General features: G+C 39.4%; 1 long non-coding RNA gene across 1 annotated transcript; it reads left to right on the top strand.

The window, feature by feature from the left end:
- The first annotated feature begins 4,579 nt into the window (after positions 1-4,579).
- Positions 4,580-5,917, top strand: LOC106809928. Its single transcript, XR_001393930.1, has 3 exons — positions 4,580-4,631; positions 5,063-5,182; positions 5,832-5,917. It is a non-coding gene; the product is annotated as an uncharacterized LOC106809928 (long non-coding RNA).
- The last annotated feature ends 745 nt before the right edge of the window (positions 5,918-6,662 follow it).

The following is a 6,662-nucleotide window of genomic DNA, read 5'->3' on the forward strand; positions in this document are numbered from 1 at the left end:
AAGACATTCAGTCTGCACGTGCTTAGGCTGTCAGCCAAGGTGTCGGGTTAATCGTGTAATTAGTTGAAATGGACTTTACAATACGTTTCTACTCACGTGTAGATTTCACATGCGCACTTCGCTTGTATTCTAAGAGCTTCCACCGCCGGTGTCTTCCCTATCGAAGATCATCGATGCGTTTATCTGGGGTGTTGGTCTTCATTATACTTTACATTTTAATTGTCTTGTAATTTTGTGAGATTAGCTATCTCTGATTCTTATTAACGAGCGCCGCTGTTTACTATTAACTGGGCCTGCTGTTAACTACTCCACCGCAAATTACTTTGCGTGCCTTGAGGAGACGGCACAAAGTGTAGTTCTAAAACACAGCAAACATATAAACATACAACATTTAACATGAACGATTAACGAACATTTACCACAAAGTTAAACAATTAACGAACATCAAACAATTGATCTTCAGTAGTGACAATGTTGTAAGTAGTAAGTTAGCAAACGCTATCTATTACCTAATAATTAACACTCACCACGACACAATAGCAACAAGTCTGTGTATACAATGACACAGCCTCAAAATAACATTGAACATAATCACTCACAAAATACAATAATAAAAAAAAACAATAGGCAATACCGAAACTAGTGTTTTACGGCCGGATGCGCTTCCTGACACCAACTCCGATTAGTCGCCTTCTACGACATGCAGGAGATACAGTAGGAGTATTCGCTCGCCGGTCCTACACGGCTAAAGATGAAATACACAACAAAACAACAACAATGTAAACCGAACTAATAAGGTGACTATCGATATAACCCTACAAATAAATCTTACTAAATAATCAGTACAATACAATACAATCAATTCAATATCAGTACTAAATCAGTACAAAACGATGTGCCGACACAATGTGCGTGGTGCCCACGCAGTAAATTAAAACCCATGCCCGTTGTCTCTAAACTCCCGAAAATGAATGGAACTCGGGCTAATTGAATGAACGTGAATGCGCTGAACAGCCGAAAGTCAAAGTGACAACCTGCTGAGATAAAATTCGGATGTCTGTAGTAACAGGGGGTGAATAATTACCCAATTGTGACATGCAACGGTCAAGGTAAAGCCGCGCGAAATCTGCGCCGCGGAATCTGCTCCTCGTGATTAAAGAAAAGAGCACTATACAGTCAAAAGAATTTGCGACATAATATATTTCGGAAGCGGACCGACAAATATCGTGATTGTTATCAATGCATGGCTCGATGCGTGCGACCTGAGGGAAAAAAAATAACGTGCTCTATTTTGCGCAAATGCCACGTAACGTGAACTGATGAATAGACATAAGCTGTAGAATTTGGAATGAAAACGGGTGTAGATATGATCTGATATACATCGAAAATCTGGCCAACATGTTTTAATGGTAAAAACGTTAGCACATGAAAAGACGTGGCAGTGGGCACTACCACTGTCTCGAGCAAATCATAATAATAGAAAAAAGCCTCCTCAATAGCTCGTGGCAAAGCCAGGTAATTAGGCAGATTATCTTTAACGGCACGTAACAATGTGCGTAACTGTACCGGCGATATAAGGGATATCGCTAACTTGCCCGTCAAGAGATCGCTTAACGCCCGGTCTAAATTACGCCCGCCCGCACGTTAACAAAACAACTCTTGACGCGATCAACAAAAGTCCCGCTCTCACATTCTTCTGTTACCATGGCTACCTGTGGCTCCCGCACTATGGCGACCGGCACAATATATATATATATATGCTATTAACAGACATTTGTCGTGTTAACGGGTTACGAATTTGAGCGTAATATACTTCCGAACCAAGAAATATGGTTGACAATAGCTTTCGTTGTTTCTACCTAAAATTATTGTATATCGATATACTATATACATCATCATAAATATATTATTTTCGACGTTATCTATTCCTTTTTTGTTGGTGAGTTTTCTCGTAGTATACTCGTATCGCAAAAAAACGGCTCTTTTTTATGAATAATTTGTACTTCTTCTGACCGATCGGATTTAGATTAGTATTAACAAGAACGTATAGGTGCAGAGTACTGTATACTATATATATAAATAGTGTATAAAAGTGTATTTTGTATTATCAGCTTTGCTGGGTGTATCTCCTAAATGCGTACATGTGGAAAATGGACTTATAAATATTATATATATATATATTATGCTTTATATATGTGGATTTATTTTCGCACAGCTATCCGGATATATATATATATATATATATATATCGATATATATGTATAGATATATATCCAGGATATATTTTCCCACAGCTATACAGTGCGAGAATGGGCTCACGTATCAAGCATGCGGGCCAATGTGCCAGGAAACCTGTCAGAACATAGGAGACAACCCCGGACCGGAATGCTACGCAAGCGGATGTGTAGAAGGATGCTTCTGTCCTCCCGGCTACATAGCACACGGTGAGTCCACTGCGATGGATCAGGGGATATATGTATAAATATAAGGATCATATTCACTAATACGAAATGTTTACTAGATTAGCGTATACTCGCGATAGAGATTGATTGAGATACTTGCGTATATACTCACGAACGAGCGTCAAACAAAAATCTACCGCGAGCGAAGGTGACCAATTCCACGACAGCAGAACGCGTCTAATAGAAATCCTTAGTTCTCTGTTCTTTATAGCATCGCTTTACGCTGGCTATCCGACAGTTAGCCCGTGCAAAATGGAATATATATATTTAAACTAGTGGAAAGCTACGCGAGCTCACGCCTAGTTTGAACAGACTATGTAAATAAACCAAATTATGTGCATGAATCTAGATACGACAGTCGTAATATGAAGTTGTGTTTGTTACTGGACAGGCAACCGCTGCATACCGGCGGACAAATGCCCGTGCTATCACATGGGCGTTCAGTACGAACAAGGGACAGTGTACTACGAAAACTGCCAGAACTGGTTAGTGAGTCACTTGGCTGGTTTTCTCTAATCAACAAAAAAAGCACGCATATGCGCACGCATATGTGAGCGTGCTCGTATATATATATATATATATATGACACCAAGACCACCATGCTGTTGGTACAAGCCCGCAGAGATAGACTACATACGCCGTTGCTGCACGCTGTGGTTACGCCCACAAAAAATGCATTTACCGAAGAACGTCAAGAAACCCGCTGTTCAAAATCAGTTGATTTTCGCCAAACGCATACTGTATTTCTCTAATTCTACTGCCTTCGTTTCATGCCACAGTTCATGCGATAGTGGACGCTTCAACTGCACAGTACTAGACGCTGACTGCATACCGGAGTACACTTGCGCCACCTGGGAGATTTCCTGTGATAACAAGAGGTGTATTCCTGCCGGCTGGCAATGCGACGGGGCAGATGATTGTGGCGACGGATCCGATGAAGCTGGCTGCGGTAAGCCAACAGATCGTCATAGATGCAAACCACAAAACTCGAGAAAAGAAACAGCACACTTTTATTTCGGAATAAAGCTACAATTAATAATGCAAGACACTGATATACAGTCGTTGTTCCTAATGCTATTTAAATTGGTGTTTTTTTAGCTTGTATTTGATGTCATTTAATAGATGGTAATATATAACGCCATCTTGTTTGACAGTCATTGTTGGCGTTCTACGTGGGATGTCAAAGATGTGTTTGCGCGATGAGCACGATACGTACTGAGATGGCAGGCGAGAAGATAATATCGAGAATGCGTTTTACATACACGCAGACACACCAATATTCACCTCTTAACAAGCGCGCACGCACGCACGCACTCACACACACACGCACACACGCACACACGCACACACGCACACACGCACTCGCGTACGAGTGAAAGAGATGGTGATTTACTGAATAGATTTATTAGCTATTATAGATTATAGCTATTCTAGAAACAAAATGATTTATTGCATTTCAGCTGAAAAGACCTGTTCGCCAGATCAATATCAATGCGCTAACGGGGAATGTATTAACGCAACTAAACAGTGTGACGGCATACCAGACTGCTGGGATAGTACCGATGAATATAGCTGTCGTAAGTATAACAACTATACGCACTCTGTACATGACTCATCTACGTAACGAAAATTACACTAAAAATACGACAATTTTGCGTGATTAAGAAGTTAATTATATTTAATACGAATACAATTATAATTATAAATATGATCATGATGAATGAGATGATGAATAAAGGATGGATAATCATATGATCATTTGATTAACATGACGAATGAAGATAAGATAAACTAGGATTAGTATTAGGAGTATGATTAGGATAATACTAGTAGGCCTATTCCAGTTATTATTCTGATAGCGATAATAATTGTGACCGCTATTATTAGTAACAGTCACGAGGTTACCGGGCAAATTAGAAAGAATTTTTTTAATACTATTACGAATTATTTGAATAGAATTTGACGACAAGGAACCTTACAGCGACGTAGAAATAATTTTTTTATACTATTACGAAGTATTTGAATAAACATATTTTTTGCTCGCAGCGCCACCTTCCTGCAGCTCAGAAGAGTATACGTGCGCTAGTGGAATCTGTGTTCCTCTTAGCTACGTGTGTGACGGTGAATATGACTGTGGGACCACTGACGAGAGCGACGAGGAAAACTGCGGTATGTAATCTTAGCAGTGCTCCCGTATCTTGTACATATCGGCATTGCTTGAAAGTTATTACACCAGGCGAATTCAAAACACGCGTTCGGATAAATAGACGCTGAGATAGACGCTGAGATAGACGCTGAGATAGACGCTGAGATACACAGCCGGATAGACAGATGGGCGAACGTACGGATTGGCGAACGAAACCGCAGACAGACCGATAGATAGACAGAATAATATATTTTTTTTGCGTGGCGAATTGACCTGCTCTGTTTAATAACTGACGTATAATCTAGACGCGCTGCTACGTAAACGCATTAAACCACTGCAGCACAACACAACGCGTCCTAGACTATTCATAATTTCCTAAATAATAATAATAATAATAAAGATAAATAGTTATTATGAATTTAATAATGTAAATAATCGATCTCGTTACGTTCAGGGGAGTGCGATGATGTACGTGAATATGACTGTGGAGGAAGGGGATTCTGCATTCCACTCTCTCGTGTTTGCGACGGCCATGATGACTGTGGAGATATGTCAGACGAGTCGGATTGCCATGGTAATTAGAATTATCAGTACTTCTATTAATACTATTAGTATTACTACTACTACTACAACAATATTGTTCATACTATTATCCCATCAACGCATTGTTAAAAGGTCCATGGATTTAATGCTGTAATCATGTCACATATTGTGTTAAATAAATAAATAAATAATAAATACATAAATACATAAATAAATATATAACTAACTAACTTACTAACTAACTAAGTAACTAACTAACTAAATAAATAAATAAATAAGTAAATAAATACATAAATAAGTAAATAAATAAATAAATAAATTGCTATTAAAAGCATTAGACTACTACATAATTTGCGCAATTGTAAATATACGTACATGGCGAACACATTCGGTCATAATTCACACGACTACATGATTCTACGCTCGCCGTGTATGAATAGCTACTAGTTATGATGTTGAATTTACCTGCAATGTTATCTGTGAAAATTAGACTGATGATTCTCAAGTATAGTGCGCTCGGTGGCGTTACTACATTCGCGTTCTCGCCGCCATGTGAATGCGCATGCGTCCTGAGGCCCTGACCGTACCACGTGGCCTTGTCATGCTTCGCGAGTGCGTGACGTCATTATATCCACATATATTTCGTGCAATGATGACATTCTCCGCGCGCGTACTTTCAGGGTGCGTCTGCCCATCATCTAGGTTCACGTGTGGTGATTGCTCGTGTATAAGTCTATGGGATGTATGTGATGGATTCTCAGATTGCGATACGGATGAGGACGATTGTAAGTACGAGGCATGTTAGACTGGTACCTACTGTCTCTTCACTCTTTACTAATTACTAACTACTTTGTTGTTATTCTTTATGTCCATCGTTCACCTCGTTAACATATTAATAGAATAAGGTTCAACGCGGTCATTTCGAACGACGATACATTTACATATGATTGTAAGATATTACTGCTCTCCCGCTTGTTTCAGCGTGTGGTGCAACGAATATTTCGATCAGCATATCTTTATATCAGATATAGCTGTTGTGTCCAAGATCGAGTTGACATTTACAAATCATGTCGCCCCCACGTGTAGTCACACGTGTACCCAGCACTACGTTACTCGACTACGCACTTCCTGTCTTCTACGAGCTTCCACCCCGGTGTTCTTCCCAACAAACATCCGAAGCGTTATCCGGGGTGTTGGCTCATTATACTTTACCATTTTAGTTTTCTGTAATTCTGTAATTACCTACTCTACATATTAACGAAGCCCTGTTACATATTAACTGGGCACTGTTACACTACTCCCACCGCAAATTACTTTTGTACCTTGATGGCACAAAGTGTAGTTCTAAAACACAGCAAACATATAAACATACAACATTAAACATGAACGACTAACGAACATTTACCATAAACAATTAACGAACATCAAACAATTGATCTTCAGTAGTGACAATGTTGTAAGTAGTAAGTTAGCAAACGCTATCTATTACCTAATAATTAACACTCACCACG

The sequence above is a fragment of the Priapulus caudatus genome, unplaced genomic scaffold (genome assembly GCF_000485595.1).
Source record: "Priapulus caudatus unplaced genomic scaffold, Priapulus_caudatus-5.0.1 Scaffold396, whole genome shotgun sequence".
NCBI lineage: Eukaryota > Metazoa > Priapulida > Priapulimorpha > Priapulimorphida > Priapulidae > Priapulus > Priapulus caudatus.